This window comes from Myotis brandtii, unplaced genomic scaffold, assembly GCF_000412655.1.
Source record: "Myotis brandtii unplaced genomic scaffold, ASM41265v1 scaffold95, whole genome shotgun sequence".
NCBI classification, from domain to species: domain Eukaryota; kingdom Metazoa; phylum Chordata; class Mammalia; order Chiroptera; family Vespertilionidae; genus Myotis; species Myotis brandtii.
In genome coordinates, this window is record NW_005371920.1 from 2,089,446 (window position 1) to 2,107,292 (window position 17,847).

The 17,847-nt window shown below is 40.6% G+C and overlaps 1 protein-coding gene and 1 long non-coding RNA gene across 3 annotated transcripts in view; both read right to left on the reverse strand.

The window, feature by feature from the left end:
- KCTD16 (potassium channel tetramerization domain containing 16) overlaps positions 1–11,100 on the reverse strand; it is a 241,898-nt gene extending 230,798 nt beyond the window's left edge. The window contains exon 1 of one of the 2 annotated variants that reach the window (XM_005885998.2): positions 11,065–11,100. The gene's annotated coding sequence lies outside the window, so the exon portion shown is untranslated. Of the gene's footprint in view, positions 1–1,538; positions 1,647–11,064 lie in introns of those variants that run through there. The other variant, XM_005886000.2, reaches the window with a different exon arrangement.
- A 5,639-nt stretch (positions 11,101–16,739) lies between these two features.
- LOC102245116 overlaps positions 16,740–17,847 on the reverse strand; it is a 5,699-nt gene continuing 4,591 nt past the window's right edge. The window contains exon 3 of the long non-coding RNA XR_001360571.1: positions 16,740–16,874. This is a non-coding gene — a long non-coding RNA (uncharacterized LOC102245116). The remainder of the gene's footprint in view (positions 16,875–17,847) is intronic.

Genomic DNA, 17,847 nt, shown 5'->3' on the forward strand with positions numbered 1-17,847 from the left:
AAAAAATATGAACAACAAAATGGCAACAAATACATACCTATCAACAATTGAGTCTAAAAATCAAAATAAACAAGAAATCTAATGAACAGAATAAACTGGTAAATAAAATAGAATCAGAGGCATGGAAATGGAACAGACTGATGATTGTCAGAGGGAAGGGGGTGGGGAGGCAGGAAGAGATTAAACAAAGATCATATATGCATTACCTATGGACACAGACAATAGGGCTGCAAAGGCCTGGGGCAGGGCGGGAACCCGGTAGAGGGGGGCAGTGAGGGGGAAAAAGAGGACTATCTACAATACTGTCAACAATAAAGATTTTCAAAAATTTTGTAAACAAATGAATAAAAAGAGAGAGAGAGAGAGAAATGGAAAACATTTTATGAGAGAGGCATGGAGCTAACCAAAATGACATCATTATTTTAAAAGTTGAAGGAACATCATGCCTAGCACAAAGTTCCCATTAATAAATTATTGAAGGATCAAAGAAAATGCCACCATGCATCACCACACATTTACTGGACATAAAGTCAGGCACTTACTTAGAGTTCATTTAGAACTGCCCCAAAATGAGCTGACTCATTAGAGTTCTATTGGCTTCAGAAATATTTTATAGGTCTATATAAATATAAGCCCATTGCAGTACTAGTTCGTGTAGCTCATTTATATTTGGCTCTCAGCCAATGAGGACTAAGAGCCATTTGTGTGTCCCATCCCAATCACTAATTTATTCTACCAGGTTCCTCTTTCTGCCATTACTTGTGTGCCAGTGAACATGTTGGTTCAAGATGGCTAATCAATTGTAATACTGCAAATTCTACAAAAAAATCAAGGAAGATCCTGGATGACAACAAACAACGTTCACTGCAATAGCTGCTAAGTCTCCAGGAGAGAGAAACCCATAACGGCAGGTTCTGGTTGCCTGGTAGAAATCCTTCACTGGAAGGTCAGCATAAGACTCCCTGCAGCCCAGAAAGATTGACCAACAACAGTATGAAAAATAAATAGAAGAAATGTACGGCCAGAGGCACATCACAACTTCAGAAGACTGGAAGAGAAAGAAAGACAATTGTCAAAGTATGACATCAGTAGCATATCTCCCAGGTATCATGGTGTAATAATCCTTATAGCACCAATTTAGCTAATATGATCATTTCCAGGAACAAGTTCCCACAATAAAAGGGGTATGCCTGTAATTTAAGGCTGGGGGTGGATGTGGAAGAGGATCCAAAACTAGTTCTATTTCAGATGCCCTAAGAGTCCTGAAATTAAGGATCTCCTGGGGATTTAGGGAAGTTGACTTTCTGAAAGTAATCGCAGCTCTTTAAGGCAATTGTGTGACACAGAGGAGCACTACTAAAAGAACCAGTTACTTTTATTCAGCACAAAAGGACAACTTTATGAGTAATTGTAGTCACTCTTCATTATTACTAATAAAGTTTGCCTGATTTATTAACATCATATCCACAACATTGAAATGGAAAGAAACATACACTGAAATACTGAAACAAAATTTAAGTACCAGAAATGATTATTACCTGTGTAGGGAAGCATTAGGGCATCATGGTGCAAAGTGTGCACTTTGGGATGGGCAGTTCGGGGCTGAATCCCAACTCCATCATTTACCATCTGGGAAAGTCACATTACATTACATTACATTACATTACATTATATTACATTACTTTCCAGGCACCGTTTCTCATCTGCAAAACAGGTAATAATTGTAGTTCTTTACAGAAATTTGGTGAGTGAGAACTAATAAGAGAATACATATTGAATGTTTAGTTCATCACTAAGCCCACAGTGAGTGTTCAACAAATGTAGCTTTTTGTTTTGTTTTGGGTTGTTGTTTTTTGGGGGGGTTTGTTGTTGTTGCTGTTGTTGTTGTTGTTGTTTTTGGTTAATCCTCACCTGAGAATATTTTTCCATTGATCTTTTTTAGAAAGACTGGAAGAGAGAGGAAAAAACAGAGAGAAACATCAGTGTGAGAGAAACACATTGATTGGTTGCCTCCTGCATGCACCTTGCTCAGGGCCTGGGCTGGGGAAGAGCCTGCAACCAAGGTATGTGCCCTTGACCAGAATCAAACCTGGGACTCTTTGGTTCACAGGCTGACACTCTATCTCAGGGGTCCTCAAACTTTTTAAATAGGGGGCCAGTTCACTGTCCCTCAGACCGTTGGAGGGCCGGACTATAGTTTAAAAAAAAAAAAACCATGAACAAATTCCTATGCACACTGCACATATCTTATTTTGAAGTAAAAAAACAAAACGGGAACAAATACAATATTTGTATTTGCATGTGGCCCGTGGGCCGTAGTTTGAGGACCCCTGCTCTATCTACTGAGCCAAAACAGCTAGGGCTGTAGCATGTATATATATATATAAAATATATTTTTATTGATTTTAGAGAGGAAGGGAGAAGGAGAGAGAGGGAAACATCAATGATGAGAGAGAATCATTGATGGGCTGCCTCCTGCACATTCCCCCACTGGGGATCGAGCCCGCAACCTGGGCATGCGCCCTAACCTGACCAGGAATCGAACTGTGGCCTCCCGGTTCATAGGTCAATGCTCAACCACTGAGCCATGCTGGCAGGGTGAAATGTAGCTTTTGTAATGCATTTTTTCCAAAACCACTTTAGATTATTCGCTAAATCAAAGGGTAGAGCTTCATCATTAACCTTAGCCAATCCTCACTCTGGACCCCTTACAGATTATGGGAAGGAAGCAGAGAAGTTACACAGATTCCCCTTGAGATGCAGAGCTTCCCACTGAGAGATGTTCTGGGCAGATCAAAGAGTACCATATGGCAGTGTTATAATATGCCTGGTCTGTATAACACACTCTCTACTTGCCAAATTGTCATGTTATCATCTCTGGCCCCATGAAGCTTTAGCCCTTGCTCCTCATTTGTTAGATATCACTTATTCCAGCATGGCTTTTAGTACACAAGAATGGGCAAAAATCTGCACATTTTTAAAGTTCTCTTTTCCCTCTCTACATGCTGTCCCTTGTTGACCTGATTCAGTCTCAATGTAACCATTATGAAAATGACTCCAAAATCTAAATGTTTGGCCTTGGCCTCTTTCTGATTTCTATATATCTGTTAGGCATCTTCACATGGACCTACCAACATCTCACACTCAAGTCACTCAAGTCCAAAGTCAAATATACATTGGCCACTCCCGTCCATTATATTCCACTAACTTTTCTCTGAATTAATGGCATCACTGACATTTTTCTACTGTATAAGTAAGAACCCATCATTTGACTTCTCCCTTTCCATTGGCTCCTGATACCTAATAATTAAATCAATCCACTCCATATCTACCATAATTTGTTCAGGTATCTCTTCTCTTCCATTTATATTTGTCCTACTCTTGTTCTTTATATCTTTTATCCAGATTCGAATATGTAACAAGTAATTACTAAGTATTTACCATTAGCCAGATGTAAGCTCTATATATTGGAAACCCAGAGATGAACAAGATATACAAGGTTCTTGCCCTCTTGCAACTTTCATTCTAGGCAAGGAACACAGATTTTAAAGAGTTTTAAATAGTGAAATGGGCTATAAATAAAAATAGAACTAGGTGGGGTTGGGGAGACAAAGAGAAGAAGATGAGGTATGACAGGTTGGGACTCTTTGAGGAAGGGATATGTAAGCTGAAGCAAGAAGCCAGCCATGTGAAATTCTGGGAGCAGAATGTTCTAGGTAGATGAATAGCAAGAACAAAGGCTCAGATGTCTGAGGTCAGACTAAACTTGGCTTATTCAAGGAACCAAAAAAGCCAGGGAGTTGGAGCCTAATGAGCAGACATGGGAGTGTAGGTCTGAGAAGCAGACAGAGTCCAAACTGTGTGGGGCCTCATACACCAGGGTAGGAGTGTAAATTTCATTCGAAAGTGTAAAGGGAAGTCAATAATACACTTAATGTTAAGTGATATGCTCTAGTTTACTAGTTTTTTAAAGCTGACTTTGTCTTCTGGGGGGAGAATGAATTGTAGGAGAGCAAGACTGGTTGTAGGGCAACCAGGGAGCATAACATTATAGGGATCCAAGAGAAAGATGCTGGGGGCTCAGACTAGGGTTAAGGGAAGATCAATGAGAAAAAAAATGGTGAGGATTTTGAGTGCATTGTGGAGGTACTAGTGATAGTATTACTATTTGAATCTGCTAATGTTCTCCCTCCTGCTTTTCATCTCAATTCATTCAACACAAATCTGATAATGTCACCCTTCTAAGGATGCTATCCTTTGCCCAGATATGCTAATTGGCTCCCCTGTTATGTATAGATTCAAAGCCCTATGCTATGTGGCCACAACTTCTTTAAAGATACATACAGAAAAGGAGAAAAGAATAACAAAGCTGTTCAAAAGTTCTGAGATAAGTCATTTCACAGACAGTGCTATTCACAGAAAGTGGCACTGGCTTTTGATACGTGAAGAACCACCATTCATGGCTCTTTAACTGCTCCCAATCTGAGAGGTTCTGTCCTAAATGAAAAAGCCACAATGCATCAACCCACTGGTTGATGCTTTAACATCCAAGGGAAGTTCTAGTAACTAGAAGAAATTAAGTAACTACTTAGACATACATAAATAAAAAATTGGTTAATTTTGTTATGATCCTTGACTTTATCCATTTCCTGAAATATAATATCCAATTATAATGCAATTGAACTAATACCTCACAACAAAATTTACCAATCAAGTTAACTATAAAAATGGAGAACTTGATAGAATAAAATCACATTGAATAAATATATAATAAATACATAATTGCTTGTCTTTCTGTCTTAAGCAAGCATTTCTTGGAAATAGAAAATTCATGTCAGGATCATCAAACCAGACTTGAGAATCACCGGTATTAATAATCAAGAGTAACAGAAGGGGGCAGTGTTATCACAGTCTCTTACATGCACTGGATGCCCTGAAAGAGAAAAACAGAGCTTTATGCAGAGTATCCCTGTTCATTTATGCAGGAGTAGGAAGTGAATTTAGTTTCATTGCTTTTTTTCTTTTCACTTGTTAAGTCTCAACCCCCCTCCCCCAAACAAAGTTAGTAATAAGTTCCCTTTGATATACCACCCAGATATGTCCTGCCAACCCTTGTGAGAAAAAGACCCCTTCTCACTGTGGTCTCAAGAAATACAAGCCCAGCTCTATGTTTACATTAGTTATTGTTTTTCTCTTCTACAGAATGGATGGTGAAAGAAATTCACCTGTACTGACCATATGAGCAAAATGCTCTATATTTAACATATTTTCATCAGACAGGCCCTAAAGGTATTTTGTACCACTAGAAAAATAAATATACAGCTATACACCCAGAGACTTACTCAGAAACATTTGCTGAATGCTTGGTATATATAGAAAAACAGAAGGAAACAGCCCTAGCCCTCAAGACAATTTAACAGAAAACTCTTGAGAAAGCTCTATGCAGAGAAAGGCTGGAGAGCATCCCTAAAAGAGAGGTAAACATATTTAAAGGAACCTGAGAAAGACCTCAACTGGCTGTCCTCAGAGTTTAAGGTAAAGGAATAGCAGAGAAGTTAGGGGAAATATCCTGACTAGACAATGTTGTAATTGTACCTTGACAAACAGTAGAATCTTGAAAAATAGAAGCTAAGCTTCTGTGGAGATGGAAAAAATTCAGTTGACAATTTGGCTGGAGCCAAATGCACTGTGAAGGAAGAGTGGGGGAGTTGCTGAGGAGTTGAAACTTAAATTTTAAACAATGAGTAGTTATTGAAAGATTTTGAGCAGCCACTTCTACAAGATAATAGAAAGCTCACCCAGCTATCACCTTTCTCACTTCTCAGAGAAGGGACCTACCACTCAATGATTTCCATCAATAGCCCTACTGAAGGGTGTGGCTTTGACATTGAAGTTCTAATCATTTCAGTATTTACAGCACTTTTGGAAAATATTTTTTCCCCTGCCCCAATCATAGAACAAAGGGAAATAAAGGAGAAATCTGCTTTATGACCATTTGGCAAAGTAAAGGAATGCATACATTTAATGGAAACCTTGAGTGGCAATCACTGAGGCTCCCCTACAACAGAGAGTAGGGATGCTTTATGAGTATTGCAGTGTGTGTCCATTCATTCATTTATTCAACAAATATTTGTTGAGCACATTCTATGTTCCAAGAACCATTCTAGGTATTAGGGATACAACAGTGAACCCAAAAATAGCCAAAGCCCCTACCTTCATGGAGTTCATGTTCTAGAAATAAACAAATAAGCATATCCTATGTTAGATGATGATAAGTACAAGTGTGAAAAATAAAGTAGGTGAGAAGGATATCATTTATCATGTTGCAGGGGAGGGCAAAGGGAACAAGGAAAGAGGTGGGATAAATGTGTGTTCTTTAGTAGTTTAAGTTTAAAAGGCTTTAAACTTTGGTAGGTGAACTACAGTAGGAAAGACATTCAACAGTCAATAGTAATGATAATACATACAATAATAGGTACTATTATCTCATCTATAGTGACCGTTGTGCTAAGCATTATATCATTTATTCTTCACAATAAACCAAAAACATTATTAGTGTGATCCTTTAGGTGCAAATGAAATTGAAGATAAGAAAGGGAGGGCGGAAGGGAGAGAAAAAGAGGAAGGAAGGAAGGAAGGAAGGAAGGAAGGAAGGAAGGAAGGAAGGAAGGAAAGAAGGAAGGAAGGGAGGGAGAGAGGGAAAAGGGGAAAATAAAGAAGAGAAAAAAAAAGAGCAGGAAACAAAGGCTTAGATAAGTAGCTTGCCCAAGTGATCCTACTCATGTGTGCAAAGCATGGATTTGGATGCAGACAGTCTGACTCCAAAGCCTGCACTCTTAACCCAGAGCCTGGATTGGGGTACAGAGATAAATAAGTCATGCACTCTGTCTTGGAATTGCTCATAGTTTAGTAAGAGAGATAGACTCATAAACAATTCCAGTCCAGTGATAGGAGCTATAATTGAGCTATAATGGAGTTAAGAAAACACAGAGGAAAGAGTGACTAAGTGCCTGACTGTGGGTGGGGTGGGAGGGGGGTCCTCAAAATACAGACATCTTCCTTTGTGTTTATGTAATTCATTGCTCTCTCTGGGCCTGGTTACCCACAACAATCTGCAATAACTTCCAAAGCTTCTTTCCGGTGGATTTCCCCAGTCTGTCTAACAAGTTGTGGTTAGTGAGCCTCATCCTGCATGCAATAAGTAGCTCTGATACAGGGGCCTCATCAAGTATTTAGAGTTATTCCAGAGAAGGAAGAAAAATAGCAGATAGCAATCTACCTTAACTACCCTCAGAAAAGGGTGAGGAATGTGACAACCAGGTGAATTAAAATGAAGTGGCTGTACCACATTATTTTCAAATATGTTTTTATTGATTTCAGAGAGAGGAAGGGAGAGAGAGAGGGAGAGAGAGAAAGAAACATCAATGATGAGAATCACTGATTGGCTGCTTCCTGCATGCCCCCAACTGGGGACCGAATCTGCAACCTGGGATGTGCTCTGACCGGGAATCAAACCATGACCTCCTAGTTCATGGGTTGACACTCAACCACTGAGCTACACTAGCCAGGCAACTGTACCATATTAAATTGAATGAGAAACGGTAGAAGATTCTGGCAGCCCACCTGAAAGAACCCAAGGCCGTCCTGATTTGTGCAGGTGGCTGAAAACACAGTCACTCAGTCAGGAAAACTGTATTCCATGAAGTCTTCATTACCTAGCATAATTTGCTTCAAATGTCCAGTTCTTAACCTAGACCATGCATGGACTTCACAAAATTTCTGAATTCCCCGAAATTGTATGTAAAACTCTACATATCTGTTGTGCATTTTCTAGAGATTCCACAGTTAATGCAAAATTTAAAATAAATAGTATGTGTTCCCAAGTAGGATAAGAGCTATGTAGAAAATACTGAGAGCTGTTATTTCAATAGATTTTAGTACAATATAGAGTCTGGCACAATTCAGACAGTCCAAAAAGTCTAAGTGAATGCTTTGATACCATTGTTATTAATCCAAATGCTTGCAAATGAGCAGTACCACCAGGTATAAAGCATATCTGAGCATAAAGCCTTGACATGACTTCGGGGCTTGCCTTTGATTATGTTGTGTATAGCTGACCTTTTATCTTCCTACTAGAGGCCCAGTGCACAAAAATCGTGCACTTGGTGGGGGGGGGGATCCCTCAGCCCGGCCTGCACCCTCTTGCACTCGGGGAGCCCTCGGAGGATGTCCAACTGATGGCTTAGGCCTGCAGGGAGTGGGCCTAAACCAGCAGTCAGACATCCTTAATGCTGCCACAGAGGCAAGAAAGGCTCCTGCCACCACCACTGTGCTCGCCAGCCATGAGCCTGGCTTCTGGATGAGTGGTGCTCCCCCTGTGGGAGCGCACTGACCACCAGTGGGCAGCTCCTGCATTGAGTGTCTGGCTCTGGTGGTCAGTGCACATCATAGCAACTGGTCTATTTGCATATTAGCCTTTTATTATATAGGATTGGCACTTCTGCCTAGGAGGATTAGCTATAGTTCAGTATTGGTTCTCAATACTGTGTGTGTGTGTGGGGGGGGGGGGGGCAGGGCAGGGATTGGAAAGGACAGTATCACATCATCAAGCTGCATACACTCTCCCACCCATCCCTTCTCCACCCCACCCCTATTCCAATCCTTTGTGATGTTGCCTGATGACACATTAGCCAGAGTTAAAATGTCCTAACTAATAACCATTGGCCTGGCCACTTTGGGTTAAGTATCCTTTAGAGATTAAGAAAGAGTTTAGGACTAGAAAGCTCACCTCCCAATGTATAACTCCAAACTTCACCAAAAACTGAACTCTTAGAACTGACTATATTCTCATGGACCTTCTATTGAAAGGAGTAAGAAAAAAGTAAATCTAAGATGAGAATTTGGTCTTGATTATTCTTTGTTGCTACATAACAGTAAATCTGGGAGTAATCCAAGGCAAATATCATTAACTTTTCAGAAGCACCAAAGGGAAATTTACAGGGAAGGATCACATAACAAGAAAACCCAGATGAAATCTTAAGATTTGGACAAGTTCATTATCAACCAAAACATTTGGCTAATGTCTTTATGTCAATGCAGCCTTGCTATTGTGACAAGGAGCAAGAGAGCTACAATAGCTGCAGATGATCAGAGGTTCGCCTATCCTAGTGAAAAAGGGCTCCAGATACATAATTTCTCAGGTCAGCAGTATGCATAAGCTAGACTCAGAGGGAAGACTGCTATCTACTACACCAACCGCAGCCACTGCGGGTGGGGCTGGAGGGGTGTTGACTGAAGCAGGCTTGTACAATATCTTTTTATGGAATCACAGTCTGAAGGTAAATAGCTGCTGGCAAAAATATAATAAACGGGCGACCGGTTGGCTCTCAATAGATAGCCACCTCCCTCACACATTCAGCCCAACTTAGAGACATGTGGAAACTGTAAGAGTTTTTATATATTACACAAGAACTTTTACAGAAGATTTAATTAACAACCAGACTTGGGTTACATAAAGCAATTCACAGATCAACTGCCAAAGATGAAATTCAATAAACACAACAAGCAATTAAAAAGTCTAGCTCTTGCTACCCTCGGGTTATCAATGACTCAGTAAAGACATTTCATTTCACATCTTTATCTATGTTCTATCAACCAAATTTATATCGGAAGGGAAGGGGAAACACAAGGGATAGTGTATTAAACATAAGGATAAAAAACATCTCTTTTTATCTCTGCCTCCTTCCAATTCATTTACAAGAACTGCAATTTTTATCACTAATTAAAGTATGATGATTCTAAACAGAAAATTTTTAGATCTTTTACCTTAATAATTTTTTCAAGATATTAAGACATTAACATACCTTTAGTATATTGCCTTTGAGGCTTTGTTTATTGGGAGTGCCTTCAAGAGAAAAGGTGGACTGCGAAGAGAGTGTGGTGCTTGCTTTAGCAAACTAGTTAAAAACTGCCTTTGCTTCCTTTTAGGAGGTGACAAAGTTTTGAGATATACTTTACAACTATGATTTTTTTAACTGAAAAACTAGAATGCTACAAAGTTTTTCTAAATACAATAGTCAATGCTTATGATGATGAATAGTTCTACTGATAGCATGAATAATTTTTTAAAACTTTAATTACATTCCTTTAGACTCTAACTTGGACTGTTGGCCATTTTTTAAAATTTATACTTCTTTTTAAGTTTTTGATGTTTTTATTGATTTCAGAGAGAGAGAAACCTCAATGATGAGAGAGAATCATGGATTGACTGCCTCCTGCACACCCCCTCCTGGGGATTGAGCCCACAACCGGAGCATGTGCCCTGACCTGGAATCAAACCATAACCTCCTGGTTCATGGGTCATCACTCAACCACTGAGCCACATCAGCTGGGCCCATTCTTTTTTTTCAAAAACTATTAGAGGATTAAAAATAGTGGCAGAGTAAGTAGATACTACATAGACATGCTCCCAGGAACAAACTGGAATTACAACTAAAATACATAGAAATAATCAACTGAAAACTTGCAGGAAAGAACTCTGATACCTGAGGACTGAAATTGGAGACCACACAGAGATTGGTAGGAGGGATGGAAGTGCTCAATTAATATTTGACATATGAAAACATGCTCAAAGTCACTAATCATCTAAGGCATGCAAATCAAAATAACAATGAGGTACCATAGCACACCTGTCAGAATGGCTATCATCAACAAATAACGACCAGTGCTGGTAAGGATGCAGAGAAATAGGAACCCTCGTGCACTGCTGGTGAGAATGCAGACTGGTGTAGCCACTGTGGAAAACAATATGGAGTTCCTTCAAAAAATTAAAAATGGAACTCCCATTTGACTCCCATTTGATTACACTTCTAGGAATATATCCCAAGAAAACAGAAATGCCAATCAGAAAGGATATATGCATCCCTATGTTTACAGAAGCACAATTTACAATAGCTAAGATTTGGAAACAGCCTAAGTGCCTATCATCAGCAGCAGAGTGGATTAGAAAACTGTAGTACATCTACACAATGAAATACTACACTGCTGTAAAAAAGAAGTTCTTACCATTTGCAGCAGCATGGATGGACCTGGAGAGCATTGTGCTGAGTGAAAGGATAAGGATAAATATCACATGATCTCACTCCTGTGTGGAATATAATGAACAACATAAACTGATGAACAAAAATAGAGCCAGAGAAAAAATTATTTTAGAATATAATAGAAGTAACCCCATTTGCAGATTTTTAATATTTCCTACAACTTTTGTGATATTACACTGTTAGTACAGTTTTGATAATATTATATTTAAAATATTAATGTTTATTGCATGTAATATATTTAAAATTGTTTTTCTTAAAATATTAATGCTTATTGCATGTAAATAGCTAATTATTTTGTATCTACAATCTAGTAATATATTTATTTTGTATATTGAAAAAAATAATTAATTAAAAAATAAAGTAAAAAAATAAAAACTATTGTTTCTAGCACAAACTTGGAAAACTAATTCACATATTTATATTTTTCCTTATCTATAAACTTTAGGTCCTACTGTAGGTCCTAATTATTATGTGTAAGGTGGGCGGAGGGGTCAACTGATGGTCCTTAAGGTCTTTCCTGACAGTGACCATCAGGCATTAACGTAAGTGATAAAGTCTTCTGTTTCCTTGTGGGCTTCAGTTTCTACACATGACAAGCAACCTTTCTTATGATGCGATTGGAGAAGAGGCTCTGGAACCCATCTCCCTGAGTGAGAATCTTGACTGTACCACTTCTAAACTGGATCAATGAGGGTGAGTCATCACAGTCTCTTCCAGGTACACCAGGCGCTTCTACATCTCAGTTTTCTCATCAGTACATGAGAGCATTTGCCCCACAGAGTTCTTGTGAAGAGTAACTGAGCAATATATGTAAAATACTTAGGACAGTGTTTGGTATATAGAAAACACTAAGTCAAAGTTAGCTTTTATTATTACAAGAACCATTATAAGCAAAACATTTTTAGAAACAGTAATTTTGCTTGCATATTTGTTCCAAAGGGGATAAAAACAAAGCCCTTTCAAAAAAAATCTCCAATAAAATGTGAATGGGAGTCTAGTAATACTGCATGGAGACCACCCTCCCTGAGGCCGAGTTGCTGTGGTTCAGGTTGTACTGATGTCACCCTTGTTTCAAGTGTGGGCATATGACTCATTTGGGCAGATCAATCAGAGCGTTCATGCTCCCTGCCACCATGGTTACTTCAGCAACGGGCACTAGGCTCAATCAGAGCCAAAGAGCTGTGATTTGAGGATGCTTGCTGAGATCATTGGAAGGTATAAAATTGTTTGAGCTACTGAATCCAAACATATCTGAAGCTAGCTGTGTCCTTGGGGATAATGAATTACTACTTACAATGCAATCATTTGCATTTAATTTTTTGTAATCTGCAATCCAAACTTAGGAGAGGTATCCAGGAAAATACCACAAAAATATATGTGATATAGAAAAAGATTGAGTGGGTGTCAAAGAGAGAAAATAATGTATAGTTAAGTGCACAATCTCTGAAGCTAACTGCCCAGGTACAAACCCTAACTCTACTGCTCAGCAGTCATGTGACTTTGGACAAGCCACTTACCTCTTTGTGCCTCCATGTCATCCTGTGTAAACTGAGGATAGTAACAGTATCTACCTTAGAGTAAAATTGATCAAATCCCTTGTCTGAACACCTTCTGTTTACCCTGTTGTTGAAGGAGTGATTGGCTGAACATTGACACCTGTCACACTCACATCCCCTATGAAGAGGACAGCACAAACCCTGCAGGGCCACGTGGAGATTGCACTCCAGAACAGAGTGACCAAGCAGGGGCTATGGGAGGTAGACTTTGTAGCATCAGCTGGGTGGGGTCATCCCTGCCTCCCCTGGGGGGATATGATTTGTTTGAATAATTTCACCAGCTTGTAGGAAGGTAAGATCAATTAAGTTGAGGACCAGGTGAGGGTGTAGCTAGTGTGGCTAATCAGGGAACCAGGCTGGTGGGGAGCCTTTCCAAATGGGGTAGGGGGCACATCTGGCAAGAGCAGAGGAGCTCATGGCTAGATTTTGGGACCCTGTGAGGGTCAGAAATGTCATGACAGCATGTGAAAGTTAGGTCTTAGAATAGGTTTCTTCACTTCTCTTGGCCTCAGATCCTCATTTGTAAAATCAGAGGGGGGGGGGGGGGGGGGGGAGTGAGTAATCTCCAGGTTCGGGTCCATTCTGATTTCCCTTTAATTTTCATTATGTGAAGCCAGTCAAACAAAGGGTGTGTTGGTAATTTTCTGAGGCACTTGCTGACCTGATTTGTCTGTGAAGAGCAGTCTATTTTTGTTCACTTTAAATATATCTCAGTGAATGCAGGCTATTCACCTAGGGCCCTTTCCCAATTTTAATGTGAAGTTGACACATTTAATTTCCAGAGACTGGGAAGGAGTATATGTTAACAGCAGTTAGTATAGAAGTCAATTTTGGAGTTAATGGAAAGAGCTTTTAGAGATAGTCCAGGAACGAAATAATATTTATAAGCCTAAAATCAACCATTCTTTTAAATTATGTCAATCTTTCTCTAATAAAATCTTAGCAACAGTCAATAAATGTTTATATTTACTTCCAGGGGGAAAATTCATGATCTTGGACAGTAGGGGACTTGTAATTTTCATTAAATTCTGCAAATTTAGGACTGTAGGAGAGTCAAAAACATCTTGACTGCCTAATGCAAAATCAAAAGACAAAAATGTTTATCTATGACTTCCAGACCTTAATTTGCAGAATTTAATGAAAATCATAAGTTTGATATCACATGTCTCTGATATTTATAAAATTATCCTCATTTAAGGAAGAGCTTGATTAGTATTATAATTAGTAATCATAATAACAAAAAGTCATATCTAAGTACATGAAAAGTATTATGGTTAAGATAGAGTAACCTGTCCTAGCCGGTTTGGCTCAGTGGATAGAGTGTCGGCCTGCAAACTGAATGGTCCCAGGTTCAATTCTGGTCAAGGGCACATGCCCGGGTCGTGGGCTCGATCTCCAGTGGGGGACTTGCAGGAGACAGCCAATCCATGATTCTCTCTCATCATGGATGTTTCTAGCCCTCTCTCCCTCCTCCTTCCTCTCTGAAATCAATAAAAATATATTTAAAAAAAAAGATAGCGTAACCTACTCTCTCCAGTAAGAATTCTCTGCTCAGAGAACATGCATTCTCTGACACAGAAAAGAATGAAAATAAGAATAACAATTTAAGAAAGGGTGTGCTGCTGCTGCCCAAGGGCTACAGGCTAGGGTGCACGGCTCCCACATGGCCACCTCTCTCATTTAGTGACTTATCTCAGGTGAGACATCATTATTATCAAGACACCAATGTGAAAATCAGATAAAAGTAAAAAATTAGAATTCTGTACCTTAGGCATGTGTACTACAAACGGCAAGATATAATGTTAAACCAAGAATGTTTAAAATTTATATTTAAATTTGTCTGGCTTAAAGCTCTCAGAGCAGCTATATCTAGCCTGATAAATACTATCTTATAATAAAATAAAGTTTAACATGACATTCTTTATAATAGCAAAGAGTTAAACTATAATGATAAGCAGTGGTAGCTTGAAGTGTCTATAACTGAGAGGGTCATAGAGAATTATAACTGTAAAATATAAAAGATAAACTGCCTAAAGGAAGTATATTACACTCATAGTAATTTCTAGGCTTCTCTCTCACTGAGTCTAATAAAATCTGATTCCTCTATGATTTTCAGAAATATCATATGGCAACTGTTTTATATGACTAGACACTGCCATTTTCCTTCTTTGCAAATAAACATATTTTCTACAATTCATCTTATGCACTGTCTCCTGATAAATTCCATGTGTTGGGGAAAGAGAAAGGAGAAAGGAAGATAAAGCAAAAAGATGAACACGTTTTCTTTACTGTTTGAAATGACATGAAAACACCAAGAAAAATCAAATATGGCTAGTACTGTCCACAATTTTCAATTACAGCTACTGTAACATATGAGTGATTCTTAACCAATAGTGTGTGCTATCAAAAGGTATTTGTGAGACTTAAATGTCCAGTGCAGACAAGCCCAATTTGGGAAATCTGACACAGAGATGAAAACATACTTTTAATACACTCCACAGTACCAAGAGGCAAATAATAGAATAATACAGAATCATCAGGGAAGCATCAGAGTGAATGTGTGCAATTGATCTCAGAAATGCATAGTTTGTTCAAGTTCAATCATTACAGTTTTTTAAAAGTCCATTTGGTTGCTGACAAAATCCTACTGCTTCTGTACCCATATAAATTCACCACTGATAATAACTGCAAACATTTATTGAACCCTTTATACTTACTAGTAGGCATTGAGCCTTACATGCATTATCTCAGACACTACTTCTTGCTTTTACACATGAGAAAAGTGAGGCACAAGGCTAATAAGTGGAAGGATGTAAATCCAGGCAGTGGCCCCAAAACATGCACTATTAATCACTATACATTATTAATTAAACTAGAGGCCCGGTGCACAAAATTTGTGCATGGGTAGGGTCCCTAGGCCTGGCCAGCAATTACAGCCAATCTGGGCCTTCCTTTCCCTGGCTGCCAGCCAGGGCTTCCCTTGTTCCATGCCGCCCACTGGTGGTCAGCACACGTCATAGCAAGCAGTTGTTAGTGGAACTCCCAAGGGACAATTTGCATATTAGCCTTTTATTATACAGAATTACATGACTAATATAAGGTAAACTTGAACATTAGGTGATTTGTCTTATGCCCAATGAGAAGATTACAAAAAATTTTTTTTATCAACTTGAATATGTACACACTTTGGGACATAAATACAATTAACAACTAACTGCAATTTTAGAATATCTACATATACTAGGGGCCCACTGTATGAATTTGTGTACCATGAAAAGAACTGTGGGCCGCGAGGCTGCAGTGGGCACAGGGGTGGGTCTCGGCCTATCCTCTGTGGTCCCACCCGGACCCTCCCACCACAGTCCTGCTCCCGCCGCCACTGCCGCTTCCACATGCTGACAGTGCCAGCCCCACTCACACCCACTGATGGTGCGAACCGATTGGGGCCAGCACTAGCAGCGGGTGCGAGTGGCAGCTGCTGCCCCAATCGCCCCTCAGGGGGAGGTGGAGAAGCCCTCAGGGGCTACTGGGGCCGGCAGCCACCGTTCACAACCGCTGACAGCGCGGAGTGATCGGGACCAATGCCAAGCACCAGCAATGGGTACAAGTGGCAGCTCTGGTGCCAGCTGCAGTTGTTAGCGGGGCTGGTGCCAGCAGTGCATGCAAGCTGCAGCTCCGGTGCTGGCAGCAGGTGTGAGCAGGGCCAGCACCAGTAGCAGGTACGAATGCTAGGCAGGACTGTGGCACACAGGAGCAAAGAATTTTCAGTAACCACTAGAGCAGTGATGGCGAACCTATGACACGCGTGTCAGAGGTGACACGCGAACTCATTTTTTTGGTTGATTTTTCTTTGTTAAATGGCATTTAAATATATAAAATAAATATCAAAAATATAAATCTTTGTTTTACTATGGTTGCAAATATCAAAAAATTTCTATATGTGACACGGCACCAGAGTTAAGTTAGGGTTTTTCGAAATGCTGACATGCCGAGCTCAAAAGGTTCGCCTTCACTGCACTAGAGGCTCGCCCTGATGACAGTGACCAGTGGCCCACCTTGGTCTGGCATCCTTACTTACCTGCTCCACCATCATGCTGCGGCTGACACCCTCCATGTTTTGTGCTCTGCCTCCTGCTACTGATGCCTGCCATGTTCCGCCTGCACCCCCTGGTGGTCAGCGCACGTCATACCAAGCCATTCGGTTGTTCGGCCGTTTGGTCTATTTGAATATTAGGCTTTTATTATATAGGAAAAACTATATATGTAATATATATAAAACATGTTAAAGGAGTTTATCCATTAAATTTTAGTATCTATAATATACATAATAAAAATATAATCACATGCTAGGTAAGGTAGTATATTCATTAAAAACATTGCCTTTTTCCATATTTACATTATGTAACAACTAGAGGCATGGTGCATGAGATTTGTGCACTTGTGGGGGGGGGTCCTTCAGCCTGGCCTGTGCCCTCTCACAGTCTGGGAGCCCTCAGGGGATGTCCAGAGCAGGGCTAAGCTATCAGTTGGACATCCTTAGCACCGCCGCTGTGCTCACCAGCTGTGAGCCCAGCTTCTGGCTGAGAGGCACTCCTCCTGTGGGAATGCACTAACCACTAGGGGGCAGCTCCTGCATTGAGCATCTGCCCCCTGGTGGTCAGTGCATGTCGTAGCAACCAGTCGTTCAGCTGTTTGATCGATTTGTATATTAGCCTTTTATTATATAGGACTAGAGGCCTGGTGCACAAAAATTTGTGCACTCGGGGGGGAGAGGGGGTCCCTCAGCCCGGCTTGTGCCCTCTCGCAGTCTGGGACCGCTCGGGAGATAATGACCTGCTGGCTTAGGCCTGCTCCCGGGTGGCAGAGGGCAGGCCCAATCCCTAGGTGCAGCCCCTGGTCGGGCTCAGAGCAGGGCCGATTGGGGAGTTGGGGCGCCACCCCCTGTCATGCACAGAGCAGGGTGGATCGGGAGGTTGCAATGCCACCCCTAGTCATGCTCAGGGTAGGTCCGATTCGGGGGTTGGGGCACCGACCCCTGTCACACTCAAGGCAGGGTCGATAGGGAGGTTGCGGCGCCACCCCCTGTCACGCACAGAGCAGGGCCGATCAGGGGGTTGGGGAGCTCACCCGTCACACACAGTGCAGGGCCGATCAGGGCGTTGGGGCGCCGCACCCTGTCACACACAGAGCCG